Raw genomic sequence first — 15,970 nt, forward strand, 5'->3', positions numbered from 1 at the left:
GACTTTGACCCCAGGGCTTCTTGGGGGCCCTAGCCATGCTTTTGGGGCCCCTAGCCATGCTTTTGGGCCCTCGCCATGCTTTTGGGCCCCTTATGAAAATGGATGAGGCGTTGTGGCACTGCTCTGACTTCGACTTCTGGCTATTAGGGGTCCTAGGAAAGAGGTGGGCATATTTTTAGAGGGTCCTGGTTATGAGAGCCCCTACCAGGGGGCCCTAGAGAAGAGCAGGGCATACCATTAGAGGGCCCTTGATCACGAGGGCCCCTGCTATGGGGCCCTTGACTTCCATAGAAGTCGTTTACCATGGCTCCTTGACTTTCTAGGGACCTACAAATTGCCAGGCAAGCTACCATATTTCATAACAGACGTTTTGTTGCAAATATGCAATTCAGGCCCTTACTTAATGTTTCTGAATTTGTATTGTTTCAAAATTATTATGTTCAATTTCTCTTAAGCGCAGAGACACAAATTAATTTAGCAATTTAGCAATTATTTAAATTTAAGACAAGCAATTTCAAGCAGTTTGAATGCATACACACACTTAACTGAGCTATTTGATGTTCTTTTCATGCCTGACAATATGTCCAACAGTGAGCTCACTTTAAAGGCTAACTCACTCGCTGCAGCATATCCTTCAGATCTGAACATGAGCCTGGCAGATGAATTGATACAATACAAATCATTCATAACAGAAAAAGAAAAATGTCCTAGTAAAATGCTCAAAACCATGATAAATTAGAATTTACAGTCAACCTTTCCAAATGCCTACATAGCACTTAGACTTTTTTTGACTGTGCCTATCACAAATTGTGAAGGGGAGCGTTCATTCTCCAAACTGGCTCGTATTAAGAATGAACTCAGGATTAGGATGCGCCAAACCGCCTGAACTCACTGTCACTTCTGGCCATTGAATCAGATTTGGTCAGACAGCTTAATTTTGATGAATTAGTGGATGACTTTGCAAGAAAGAAGAGTAGAAAGAAACTTATATAAAATAGATTCTTGTGTTAGGGTTAGTTACTGTTTGCCCAGGGGCCCAGACTATCCTTAATCCGTTCTTGGTCTTAAGTAATATTCTAATTTTCTGAGATACTGAATTTGGGGTTTTCATTAGTTGTCAGTTATAATCATCAACATTAAAAGAAATAAACATTTGAAATATATCAGTCTGTGTGTAATGAATGAATATAACATACAAGTTTCACTTTTTGAATGAAATTACTGAAATAAATCAACTTTTTCATGATAATCTAATTTTATGACCAGCACCTGTATATTATACCAGACTTGTTTCAAAGTTCTTCAGATTTAAGCTGTCTTTTACTTCTTTTTCTGTTCAGGTGATCCCACATTGCCTCTATAATATTCAGGTCTGGACTCACTATCCCCTCAATTAGAACATAAATTAATAAGAGAATGTTGACATGCTTAATGTAAAGGATCTTGATAGATCTTAAAAGAATGGGCACAAACTTCCACAAACACACTTCAAACTTCCCAAAAGGTTGTTAAACCTGCAGGAAAGAGGTGGGATTTTAAGATGTCCAATAAGCACATGGTCGGGTGGCCATAAACTTTTGACCTTATAGTGTATAATCTAAGAGGTCATCATCACTTCAGAATACACACAGTCTTGGGCTGGTTGCCTCTTTCCTCTTGCTTTTTGGGTTTTTCTCTCATTGAAATGTAAGGCAACATAATTCAGCGCTGGAGCATCACAGTCCTGCAAGAATAAACATGAAATAATAAAACTTTTATTTTATATGATACATTAAATTATATATTTACATGATGGAGCTATTTTGAAACTGTGTGACTATGATACAAATACACAGTTTAATAACAAAAACATTGTACATACAGTGGTGTCTTATGGTTTACCTGATTGTTTGATTTCTCTATCACAGAACCTTGTTGATGGGTCACTATAAAACATAGACAATAGTCTAAAAGTCAGGCATCGTAAATCTGTGGTGGTAATACTGTCATTTTTAAATGTACACCTTAACGACCTTAACTCTAGTCTTAAAATACAGCCTCTAAGCCTACAACAATAAAAAGCTTGCTTGAGTGTGGACAGTAACATTCATGTTTCAGCAACTTCTAGTTCATGGCAGGTCTGATTTTTGTAGTTCTTGAATTCTTTCAATCCAGTTCAATTTCCATTCGCAATGTCTGTGTTCTTTTTCTCCCTGTTGATTCTTGAATGGTTCACACACAAACTGTCCCTATTTAAATGGTCACAGAGAAGTCACAAGCTGTATTCAAGTATAATGAGGATGAGCAGAAAATGCCACAAAGGTAAAATACATTTTATAATGTTTCACAGGACCAAATTATTTAACAATTTTAACCTGCCATATGTTCAGAAAGCCAACAAAAATTATTTAAGGACCCAAATTTATGAATGTGCTCAAATCATTGTCACACAATAAGAACTAGCAAATAAATTAACAAAATACTAAAGCTGCTTCTAATTCTGTATTTTTTAATAATCTAATTAAGTGTATGTGAACTTTTAACTATTACAAAACTTAAAACAAAAATAATATGATAGAAAAAAATAAGAATTAAGAAAATGATATAAAATTATAATAAGCAAATTGCAGTATACTGTAATTAGCTGTCATATCACGTAGACTTACCTTTGTATGGTTTACAGCTTCTAATTTTACAGATTAAAACAGACTGAACAATGATCACAGTTATGCACACCACCAAAGCTACTGCAAGGAACTTCCATAAATAATCCACAGATGCTGCAGTGACACAAACAATTCAATAGGATAATCATTTGATATGTAATAAGTGACATAATATCTTGAATATTAAAATAGTAACAAAATTCTTACGTTAAACAACTTAGTCAATAAATCAGTCCTTACCCAGCTGTACAGTTGTTCCATTCCCAAAAATGATCTTTCCACACATGGCCACAGCACAGTAGTAGGTACCAGTATCATTGAGGATGTTCTTGGAGAAGTTGTACACACAGGTGTTTGTAGAAGAGCTTTTCATACACTTATGGCTGCTGTTGTGATGAGTGTAAATGATTTGAGGACGGGATTGTGGTGCAGCAGATCTGAACCAGAGCACTTGAAGTTCTGCTGTTCTGCTCTCAGAGAAAACAGAGCACTGAAGATTTACTGATGATCCTTCAGAGTCCAGCTCACTGTTTTGGAACACTGATATGCTGAATTCTTGATCACCTGTGCAGCGTGATATAATCAATAAAGGATCTAACCGGTCATTGTACCTTTGCACTAACTGCTCCAACCTCTTGTTGTTGTACACCTACAGTCAAGCTGGAAAGTCTGCACAACCCTTGCACCTTCTCCACATTTTATTATGTTACAGACTCATTCTATAATAGATTGAGTTCTTTTTGTGCCTCAAACATCTACACACAATCACCAATAATTACGAAGTGAAAACAGGGTTTAGAAAATATGCAATTTTATTTTACTGACAAAAATGGTTTATTTAGGGGTTATACATCTGTACACACCCTTAGCCTAATACTTGGTTGATGCAAACTCCAAGCGGGTTGTCATGTGCCTCTTACTAAGGAGTGGCTTCCGTCTGGTCACTCTACCATAAAGGCATGATTTGTGGAGTGCTGCCTGGATGGTTGATCTTCTGATAGGTTCTCCCATCTCCACAAGGATTTGCTGGAGCTCTGTCAGCGTGAACCTCAGGGTCCTGCTCACCTCCCTGGCCAAGGACCGTCTTCTCTGATCGGTCAGTTTGGCCAAGCAGCCAGGTCTAAGAAGATTTTTGGTGGTTCCAAACTTCTTCCATTTACGAATGATGGTGCCACTGTGCTTTTTGTGACCTGTAAAGCTGCAGCAATTTTTCTGTACCCTTCTCCAGATCTATACCTTGACACAATCCTGTTTCTGAGGTCTGCAGATAATTTTTTTTGACCCCATGGCTTGGAGTTTGCTCTGATATGCACTGTTAACTGTGGGACATAGGCAGGTGTATACATATGATATTTAACATTTTGATTTTTAATAAATTAGCACAAAAGTCTAAAATCCTGCTTTCACTTTGCCATTGTGGACTATTTTGTGTAGAATTTTGTGACAAAAAATGAATTCAATCTATTATAGAATGAGTCTGTAATGCAAAAATATGTGTAGAAGGTGAAAGGGGTGTACAGACTTTTCGGCTTGACTGTACATTATATATCTGAATACTTATATTACTTACACACCATCAAAAAAAACTGTAACAATGTTATTTAAGTAATTAAGTTTGAGTAAATTTAAATAATGTAATGCAGTTCAATTATTCAAAACGAAGTTCAATTTAAAAACTTAATGTAATATTTTATTCTTCCGTATTTTCCCCCACAACCTAACAACAAAATATGTACAAAATATTATCAGTGGTTTTTGTTTTACCAAACATCTGGTTTTGTAATCATAATGAAAAATACAAAATAAATATTCCAAAACTAACAATTAATTATTTTTCTTCTTTCTGAACCATGTTGCACATACAGCTTTTTGTGTCTTTTTGGTATTTACTTTAAATTAATTACATTTGTTTGTTCATTAAACACAGTTACAATAAAATATGCAATGATGTGATATGCTGTAGTTACCTGTCACAGATAGGAATGTTCCACTGGACAATAAATTTTCATCCCAGTTAAATACTCCACAGAAGTACAATCCTTCATCCTCTACACTTATATGTAGAAATGTCAAGGAAATTCCAGTCTCCATTTTCTCCATTTTTAATCCTGATTTGTTGAACTCGGGAGAAATGTAGATTTTATTATGTAATGGACTTTCTCCCACCTTCTGAGGCATCTCACCAAATCTTTGCTTGTACCAGATCATCCAAACTAATTCACCTAGAAATGTGCAGTTGAGAGTAACACGCTCACCAGCTTTTACTGAAAGAATTAGTGGTTCATTATGACCCACAGTTTGTGCTAAGGAGAGAAAAAAACAAATTGGATAAAAATAGAACAAAGAAAAGAAGCAATAAATAATAGTAATCAAACATGTTATAACAACCAACATCAGTTATCAGAAGTACTTTACAAAGCAAGGGTTTAAAACTTACATATTATACATAGCGAAACAAAAGTCCAGAGTGGATCCATCATCATCAAGAAAGTTTTTTGAGAGAGGACAAGAGATATTTTAAACTAGAGAAGTTCACCTCACTGGCTGCTACAAGTCACATGTTCTCTTTCCATTTCCTTTCTTCTATTTAGAAGTTTAAACATTCATAGCACAATTTTGCCACCAGAAGTCAGTGATGAAAAAGGCATCAGAAAATATGTAACCTGTGTAGTTTGCTGTTATTTTACTAGCTGCCCTTTACTTTTTACTACAAGGGCAAATTAAAATTAACTGAATTAAATGTATCTTACTTAATAATTACATGATACACAATAATTCATTATTTAGATTTTTTTTATTTATTTATTTTTATTAATACCCTCATTATTTGCCGATAGATTATGTGTAAGCTTAAAAGTAATATGTGGATATTTATGAGCTATTGTCTCTGCATCTACAAGGTGGATCAACTAGGTAGGAGTGTCTAATAGAGTGGACAGTGAGTGGACACGGTATTTAAAAACTCCAGCAGCACTACTGTGTCTGATCCACTACTACCAGCACAACACTCACTAACACACCACCACCATGTCAGTGTCACTGCAGCGATTTTATGATTTTATGATGCTGTGTGGTTGATCTAGGTCTTGGTGCTGCTGTGTACCTGCAAAAGCATTATCAAATATTCAATGTTTTTAGGATTTTTTATGTTAATTTTAGGGTTGTCAAACGATTAAAATTTTTAATCGCGATTAATCTCAGAATTTCATATAGTTAATCGCGATTAATCGCATTAAAAAAAATCTGTGTAAATGTTATAGAAAACAAGGATTTTTAAGTGAAATGTTACAATTAAAATGGTGAACACATTTTATGCTAAATGTACTTATGTTAAAAACTGCTGGGACAAGAGAAAACTGTTTTATTCACTCACATACTAGGCAGTAATACTATCCAATGGTTTGATGGACGTTTCTACACGAAGTGAGTGTGTTTTGACCCTTTGGGGCTTCCATAGTTCATGGACAACGTGCTTGACTCAGCTGTCCGGTATTCTTTACCGTAACAGAATAAGTTAATAAAGTGTTCTGCTCCCGACAACTTGTGAATATAGCGTGTATTTATTTCTTTATTATGCAAGTGCAGATGCTACGACGCTCTTTTACATTATGTTAACAAACCGCAAATGAAAAACGGTGACATGTCCGACATTAAAACGTTTGTTTTACCAGTCAAGTCTCAACATGAACTAGAATTTGCGTTAATGGCACTATTTATCTTAATCGCGTTAAATTGAGATTGCGTTAATGCGTTATTATCGCGTTAACTTCGACAGCCCTAGTTAATTTATTTGAAGACTGCAGAAATATGATTTGTGAGATTCTGCTGGTTTGTTTGATATACAGTAAATATTGTCACTCAGGCTGAGTGCTGAACAAAGCAACAGTCTCACACATCGAGTTTAAAGGTATATATACAATTATATACATATATATATTTATGGGTATGTATATGTAAGTATGTACAGTGTATCACAAAAGTGAGTACACCCCTCACATTTCTGCAGATATTTAAGTATATCTTTTCATGGGACAACACTGAAAAAATGACACTTTGACACAATGAAAAGTAGTCTGTGTGCAGCTTATATAACAGTGTAAATGTATTCTTCCCTCAAAATAACTCAATATACAGCCATTAATGTCTAAACCACCGGCAACAAAAGTGAGTACTTAGTGAAAGTTCCTGAAGTGTCAATATTTTGTGTGGCCACCATTATTTCCCAGAACTGCCTTAACTCTCCTGGGCATGGAGTTTACCAGAGCTTCACAGGTTGCCACTGGAATGCTTTTCCACTCCTCCATGATGACATCACGGAGCTGGCGGATATTCGAGACTTTGCGCTCCTCCACCTTCCGCTTGAGGATGCCCCAAAGATGTTCTATTGGGTTTAGGTCTGGAGACATGCTTGGCCAGTCCATCACCTTTACCCTCAGCCTCTTCAATAAAGCAGTGGTCGTCTTAGAGGTGTGTTTGGGGTCATTATCATGCTGGAACACTGCCCTGCGACCCAGTTTCCGGAGGGAGGGGATCATGCTCTGCTTCAGTATTTCACAGTACATATTGGAGTTCATGTGTCCCTCAATGAAATGTAACTCCCCAACACCTGCTGCACTCATGCAGCCCCAGACCATGGCATTCCCACCACCATGCGTGACTGTAGGCATGACACACTTATCTTTGTACTCCTCACCTGATTGCCGCCACACATGCTTGAGACCATCTGAACCAAACAAATTAATCTTGGCCTCATCAGACCATAGGACATGGTTCCAGTAATCCATGTCCTTTGTTGACATGTCTTCAGCAATGCTGACAGCACTCCTGCGCCTATCTTTCAAAGACAGCAGTTGGATGTGACGCTGAGCACGTGCACTCAGCTTCTTTGGACGACCAACGCGAGGTCTGTTCTGAGTGGACCCTGCTCTTTTAAAACACTGGATGATCTTGGCCACTGTGCTGCAGCTCAGTTTCAGGGTGTTGGCAATCTTCTTGTAGCCTTGGCCATCTTTATGTAGCGCAACAATTCGTCTTTTAAGATCCTCAGAGAGTTCTTTGCCATGAGGTGCCATGTTGGAACTTTCAGTGACCAGTATGAGAGAGTGTGAGAGCTGTACTACTAAATTGAACACACCTGCTCCCTATGCACACCTGAGACCTAGTAACACTAACAAATCACATGACATTTTGGAGGGAAAATGACAAGCAGTGCTCAATTTGGACATTTAGGGGTGTAGTCTCTTAGGGGTGTACTCACTTTTGTTGCCGGTGGTTTAGACATTAATGGCTGTATATTGAGTTATTTTGAGGGAAGAATAAATTGACACTATTATATAAGCTGCACACAGACTACTTTTCATTGTGTCAAAGTGTCATTTTGTCAGTGTTGTCCCATAAAAAGATATACTTAAATATCTGCAGAAATGTGAGGGGTGTACTCACTTTTGTGATACACTGTATATATACGAGCATATATACCACCTCAAATCAGAGTTGTGACAGCAATGCAAATGGAAAATGCAAACAAAAAAACTCACGTTTTTCTAACATTTACTTTGACTTTTATTTGATTGCAGACAGGATGAACCTGAGATATTTCATGTTGTGTCTGGTCAAGTTAATTTCATTTATTAAAAAACATCCATTCCTGCATTTCAGGCCTGCAACACATTCCAAAAAAGTTGGGACAGTAAAGCATTTACCACTTTGTTATGTTGCTATTCCTTTTCACCACACAAACAAGATGTTTTGGCACCGAGGAGACCAAGTGATTTAGTGTTTCAGGTTTTATTTTGTCTCATTCTTCCTGCAAACACATCTTAAAATAAGATAAGATAAGATAAGATAATCCTTTATTAGTCCCACAATGGGAAAATTCACATCGTTAGACAAGAAATGGTAACACATTGGGAGAGTAGGAGATAAAAAAAAAACAGCAACCAGATTGTGCTCCCTGAGGAGCACACTATGGTAACACGAAAAAAAGCCCCTAACAGCACACAAGCACATGTAAACATAAGAACATAACATAGTCACACAACGAGCCACGGGTTAGGGATGTGGGGATAGGAAAAGTAACCAACTACGACAAGCAGCCAACCAGTATACTGGTGCTGGTCATAAAATTAGAATATCATGAAAAAGTTGATTTATTTCAGTAATTCCATTCAAAAAGTTAAACTTGTGTATTAAATTCATTCATTACACACAGACTGATATATTTCAAATGTTTATTTCTTTTAATGTTGATGATTATAACTGACAACTAATGAAAACCCCACATTCAGTATCTCAGAAAATTAGAATATTACTTAAGACCAATACCAAAAAAGGATTTTTAGAAATGTTGGCCAACTGAAAAGTATGAACATGAAAAGTATGAGCATGTACAGCACTCAATACTTAGTTGGGGCTCCTTTTGCCTGGATTACTGCGGCGTGGCATGGAGTCGATCAGTCTGTGGCACTGCTCAGGTGTTATGAGAGCCCAGGTTGCTCTGATAGTGGCCTTCAGCTCTTCTGAATTGTTGGGTCTGGCGTATCGCATCTTCCTCTTCACAATATCCCATAGATTTTATATGGGGTTAAGGTCAAGCGAGTTTGCTGGCCAATTAAGAACAGGGATACCATGGTCCTTAAACCAGGTACTGGTACCTTTGGCACTGTGTGCAGGTGCCAAGTCCTGTTGGAAAATGAAATCTGCATCTCCATAAAGTTGGTCAGCAGCAGGAAGCATGAAGTGCTCTAAAACTTCCTGGTAGACGGCTGCGTTGACCTTGGACCTCAGAAAACACAGTGGACCAACACCAGCAGATGACATGGCACTCCAAACCATCACTGACTGTGGAAACTTTACACTGGACCTCAAGCAACGTGGATTCTGTGCCTCTCCTCTCTTCCTCCAGACTCTGGGACCTTGATTTCCAAAGGTAATGCAAAATTTACTTTCATCAGAGAACATAACTTTGGACCACTCAGCAGTCCTTTTTGCAATGGAAGAAGGTCATGTGGTCTGATGAGTCCAGATTGACCCTGTTCCAGAGTCAGACCCTGTTCGCATCAGGGTAAGAAGAGAGGCGGCTGAAGTGATGCACCCATCATGCCTAGTGCCTACCGTACAAGCCTGTGGGGGCAGTGCTATGATCTGGGGTTGCTGCAGTGGGTCAGGTCTAGGCTCAGCAACGTTATGTGCCCAAAAAATGAGGTCAGCTGACTACCTGAATATACTGAACCACCAGGTTATTCCATCAATGGATTTTTTCTTCCCCGATGGCAAGGGCATATTCCAAGATCACAATGCCAGGATTCATCGGGCTCAGATTGTGACAGAGTGGTTCAGGGAGCATGAGACATCATTTTCACACATGGATTGGCCACCACAGAGTCCAGACCTGAACCCCACTGAGAATCTTTATAATATTGTAATATATTCCTTAGGTGTGAGTGAACTGATTATGTAAGTGATTGTGTGATGTTTAATGACATATTGGTGTCCTGCCAGGGATTTATTTTTTTATTTGCATATTTTCAGACGTGCTTGACCAGGATGAAGCAAATGACAACAAAAAAACATTTAAAAACAAGCAGCAGAAATATGTTTTAACAGTGTAGAGATGATGTGTATACACAAAGATTAATTGTGTTTTTGTAATGATGGTGACAAAAATTAAATGTATCCCTTCCCAGAAAAGAAGAATAAGAATTCTACAGTGCAAGAATTCAAAAGACAGTTTTTAATTTACACATTTCTAAAATTAACTGATGAACAAATGAATTCTATTTTTGTGCAATAAGAGGTGGGATTATAAGATGTCCAATAAGCACATGGTCAGGTGGCCATAAACATTTGGTCTTATAGTGTATAATCTGAGAGGTCTTCATCACTTCAGAATACACACAGTCTTGGGCTGGTTACCTCTTTCCTCTTGCTTTTTTGGTTGTTCTCTCATTGAAATGTAAGGCAACATAATTCAGCACTGGAGCATCACAGTCCTGCAGGAATAACAATATAAAAATAAATAAAATAATAAAAGTTTTATTTTATATAATAAATTAAATTGTAAATGTACATGATGAAGCTATAAGCTATATGAAACTGTGTGACTATGATTAAAATACACTTTTTAATAACAAAAGCATTGTACATACAGTGGTGTCTTATGGTTTACCTGATTGTTTGATTTCTCTATCACAGAACCTTGTTGATGGGTCACTATAAAACATAGACAATAGTCTAAAAGTCAGGCATCGTAAATCTGTGGTGGTAATACTGTCATTTTTAAATTTACACCTTAACCACTTAAGTCTTACAATACAGCCTCTAAGCCTACAACAATAAAAAGCTTGCTTGAGTGTGGACAGTGACATTCATGTTTCAGCAACTTCTAGTTCATGGCAGGTCTGATTTTTGTAGTTCTTGAATTCTTTCTATCCAGTTCAATTTCCATTCGCAATGTCTGTGTTCTCTTCCTCCCCGTTGAAAAGGTTTGTAATTATTGAACGGTTTACTCAAACTGTCCATATTTAAATGGTCACAGAGAAGTCACAAGCTGTATTCAAGTATAATAAGAATGAGCAGATCGTGTCACGAAGGTAAAATACATTTTATAATGTTTCACAGGACCAAATTAATTATCCATTGATAAAAAATGATGTAAGGACCCAAATTTATTAAAGTGCTCAAATAACTCACAATAAGAAACGACAAATAAATCAACAAAATACCAAATCTGCTCCTAATTCCTAATTTTCTGTTAAACTAGTAATCTAATTAAGTGTATGTAAACTTTTAACTATTACCAAACTTAAAACGAAAATAATATGATAGGAAAATACAAGATTGAAAATGATATCAAATTATAATAAAGCAAATTGCAGTATACTGTAATTAGCTGTCATATCACATAGACTTACCTCTGTATGGTTTACAGCTTCTAATTTTACAGATTAAAACAGACTGAACAATGATCACAGTTATGCACACCACCAAAGCTACTGCAAGGAACTTCCATAAATAATCCACAGATGCTGCAGTGACACAAACATTTCAATAGGATAATCATTTGATATGTAATAAGTGACATAATATCTTGAATATTTTCTATTAAAATAGTAACAAAATTTTTACGGTAAACAAGTTAGTCAATAAGTCAGTCCTTACCCAGCTGTACAGTTGTTCCATTCCCAAAAAGATCTTTCCACACATGGCCACAGCACAGTAGTAGGTACCGGTATCATTAAAGATGTTCTTGGAGAAGTTGTACACACACGTGTATGTAGAAGAGCTTTTCTTACACTGATGGCTGCTGATTGTGGTGCAGAAGATCTGAACCAGAGCACTTCAAGTTCTGTTCAACAGAGCACTGAAGATTTACTGATGATCCTTCAGAGTCCAGCTCATTGTTTTGGAACACTGATATGCTGAATTCTTGATCACCTGTGCAGCGTGATATAATCAATAATGGATCTTGCACCTTCTCCACGTTTTATTATGTTACAGACTCATTCTATAATAGATTGAGTTCTTTTTGTGCCTCAAACATCTACACACAATCACCAATAATTACGAAGTAAAAACATGGTTTAGAAAATATGCAGTTTTATTTTGCTGACAAAAATGGTTTATTTAGGGGTTATACATCTGTACACACCCTAAGCCTAATACTTGGTTGATGCAAACTCCAAGTGGGCTGTCATGTGCCTTTTACTAAGGAGTGGCTTCCGTCTGACCACTCTACCATAAAGGCATGATTTGTGGAGTGCTGCCTGGATGGTTGATCTTCTGATAGGTTCTCCCATCTCCACAAGGATTTGCTGGAGCTCTGTCAGCGTGAACCTCAGGTTCCTGCTCACCTCCCTGGCCAAGGACCCGTCTTCCCTGATCGCTTAGTTTGGCCAGGTGGCCAGGTCTAAGAAGATTTTTGGTGGTTCCAAACTTCTTCCATTTACAAATGATGGTGGCCACTGTGCTCTTTGGGACCTGTAAAGCTGCAGCAATGTTTCTGTACCCTTCTCCAGATCTATACATTGACCTAATCCTGTTTCTGAGGACTGCAGATAATTTCTTTGACCCCATGGCTTGGAGTTTGCTCTGATATGCACTGTAATAACATCTCAAGCAGTATCAGTGAAAACAAAATGCACCTTATCTCACTTTTGGGTGTCACATCAAAGGGTGTGCACACTTGTGTAGCCCAAATGTCTAAAAACCTGCTTTCACTTTGCGATTGTGGGCTATTTTGTGTAGAATTTTGTGACAAAAAATGAATTCAATCTACGTATTATACGTAGAATGAGTCCGTAATGCAAAAAAATGTGGAGAAGGTGAAAGGGGTGTGCAGACTTTTCGGCTTGACTGTACAGTATATATCTGAATACTTATATTACTTACACACCATCAAAAAAAACTGTAACAATGTAAATTAAGTAATTAAGTTTGAGTAAATTTAAATAATTTAATGCAGTTTAATTATTCAAAATAAAGTTCAATTTAAAAACTTAATGTAATATTTTAATCTTCCATATTTTCCCCCACAACCTAACATAGCTTACATGCACTTGTTTTGCACAAAATATGGATTCAACCAATATTTTATTTTTAATGATATCAATGGTTTTTGTTTTACCAAACATCTGGTTTTGTAATCACAATGAAAAATACAAAATAAATATTCCCAAACTAACAATTAATTATTTTTCTTCTTTCTGAGCCATGTTGCACATACAGCTTTTTGTGTCTTTTTTGGTATTTACTTTAAATTAATTACATTTGTTTGTTCATTAAACACAGTTACAATAAAATATGCAATGATGTGATATGCTGTAGTTACCTGTCACAGATAGGAATGTTCCATTGGAAAATAAATTTTCCTCCCAGTTAAATACACCACAGAAGTACAATCCTTCATCCTCTACATTTATATGTAGAAATGTCAAGGAAATTCCAGTCTCCGTTTTCTCCATTTTTAATCCTGATTTGTTGAACTCGGGAGAAATGTAGATTTTATTATGTAATGGACTTTCTCCCACCTTCTGAGGCATCTCACCAAATCTTTGCTTGTACCAGATCATCCAAACTAATTTACCTAGAAATGTGCAGTTGAGAGTAACACGTTCACCAGCTTTTACTGAAAGAATTAGTGGTTCATTATGACCAACAGTTTGAGCTAAGGAGAAAAAAACAGATAAAATAGAACAAAGAAAAGAAGCAATAGATAATAGTAATCAAACATGTTATAACAACCAACATCAGTTATCAGAAGTACTTTACAAAGGAATGGTTTAAAACTTACATATTATACATAGCGAAACAAAAGTCCAGAGTGGATCCATCATCATCATCATCATCATCATCATCATAAAAGTTATTTAAAAGAGGGGACAAACAAAAAGCTCTAGATATTTTAAACTAAAGACATTCACCTCACTGGCTGCTACAAGTCACATGTTGACATCACCTGATGACATCACCTGTTTGGAATCATATAATTATTTAGTTCTTTCATTATTTAATAATTATTTAATTATTTAGTTCTTTCACCTCATTACTAGCCCTGAACTGCCCCCATCCCAACTTTTTTTTAGAAATGTTTAAAGGAAGTGTAAGAAACAGTGATTTTCTGTTTATTTCCTGTTTTAATGAATGATTTTTTTTTCCATACTGTCCCAAAATTTTTTGATTTAAGTTTGTACATCTATGAGGGGGAATGGCTGAAACTTTGCAGTTGTGGTATTTGCTACAGACAGACCTTTTTCAGCTAAAATCTCTTTATTCCTAGCCTGACCACATCAACATGGATTGTAGTAATCATATATGTAGCTATAGGTATTGCCAAAAGCTGTACATTTGTACATTAGCATTTCATAATGAATTACATTAATCTGTACATTTTCTGGCAGCACATTGGTAAAGCTGATAAAGTGAGTAGAGTTTTCCACCTGCATGGAAGTGTATTGTCATATATACAGTGGGGAAAATAAGTATTTGATCCCCTGCTGATTTTGTAAGTTTACCCCCTTACAAAGACCTGAACAGTCTATAATTTTTATGGAAGGTTTATTTTAACCAGAAACCAGAGAGACAGAATATCAACAAAAAATCTAGAAAAAAAAACATTAAATAAAAGTTATAAATTTATTTGTATTTAATTAAGGGAAATAAGTATTTGATCCCCTAAGCAGCATTTAGCTGTTGGGCTGCATATAACTGGAACAGACTGCCAGGAGATATTAGATGTTCCGCAAATGTAGAAATGTTTAAATCCAGGTTAAAAACTTTTCTTTTTTCTTGTGCCTATGATTGAGCTCGAAATTTTTGCTATTACCCTATTTCTTTTAGTTTTTCATGCTCTTAATAATTCTTTTTATAGAGTAGTGTACATTCTAAATTGTAGTGTATATTTTACTATATTTTCTTTTAGTTTTCATGTTTTAATTGCTTATCTCTCTTGTTTTAATTTCGTATTTCCCAAATTGTAGGGTATATTTTACAATATTTTCTTTTAATTTTTCATGTTCTTAATTTTTATCTCTCTTGTTTGAATTTCATGTTGTCTTAATTGTAACTAAATGTTTGCAAGAAGTCTTTCTGAGGTTCTAGATCTCAGGAATGTTTTAACGCTTTTAATTTTTCCTTATGTAAAGCACTTTGAATTGCCACTGTGTATGAAAGGTGCTATACAAATAAACTTGCCTTGCCTTGCCTTGCCTTACCAAGCAGCAAGAATTCTGACCCCCACAGACCGGTTATGTGCACAAAAGGTACACAAATTATTCCTGTCCCTGTATAAAAGACACCTGTCACAGAATCAGTTTCTTACATTTAAATCTCTTGACCACCATGGGCAAGACCAAAGAGCTATCAAAGGAGGTCAAGGACAAGATTGTAGACCTGCACAAGGCTGGAATGGGCTACAAGACCATCAGCAAGAAGCTTGGTGAGAAAGAGACCACTGTTGGTGCGATAATTCGAAAATGGAAGAAATACAAGATCACAGTCAATCACCCTCACTCTGGAGCTCCATGCAAGATCTCACCTGGTGGGGTAAGAATGATTCTGAGAAAGGTGAGGTCAGCCCAGAATTACACGGGAGGAGCTTGTCAATGATCTCAAGGGAGCTGGGAGCACAGTCACCAAGAAAACCATTAGTAACACACTTCGCCGTAATGGATTGAGATCCTGCAGTGCCCGCAAAGTGCCTTTGCTCAAGAAGGCTCATGTACAGGCCCGTCTGAAGTTTGCCAATGAACACCTGAATGATTCAGAGAAAGCTTGGGAGAATGTGATATGGTCAGATAAGACCAAAATTTAGCTCTTTGGCATCAACT

The 15,970-nt window shown here is 36.7% G+C and overlaps 1 pseudogene; it reads right to left on the minus strand.

Annotated features, from left to right (window-relative positions):
- Window positions 1-1,597: 1,597 nt before the first annotated feature.
- LOC134318685 (uncharacterized) lies at window positions 1,598-13,993 on the minus strand (annotated as a pseudogene).
- Window positions 13,994-15,970: the final 1,977 nt, after the last annotated feature.

This window comes from Trichomycterus rosablanca, chromosome 8 (assembly GCF_030014385.1).
Source record: "Trichomycterus rosablanca isolate fTriRos1 chromosome 8, fTriRos1.hap1, whole genome shotgun sequence".
NCBI classification, from domain to species: domain Eukaryota; kingdom Metazoa; phylum Chordata; class Actinopteri; order Siluriformes; family Trichomycteridae; genus Trichomycterus; species Trichomycterus rosablanca.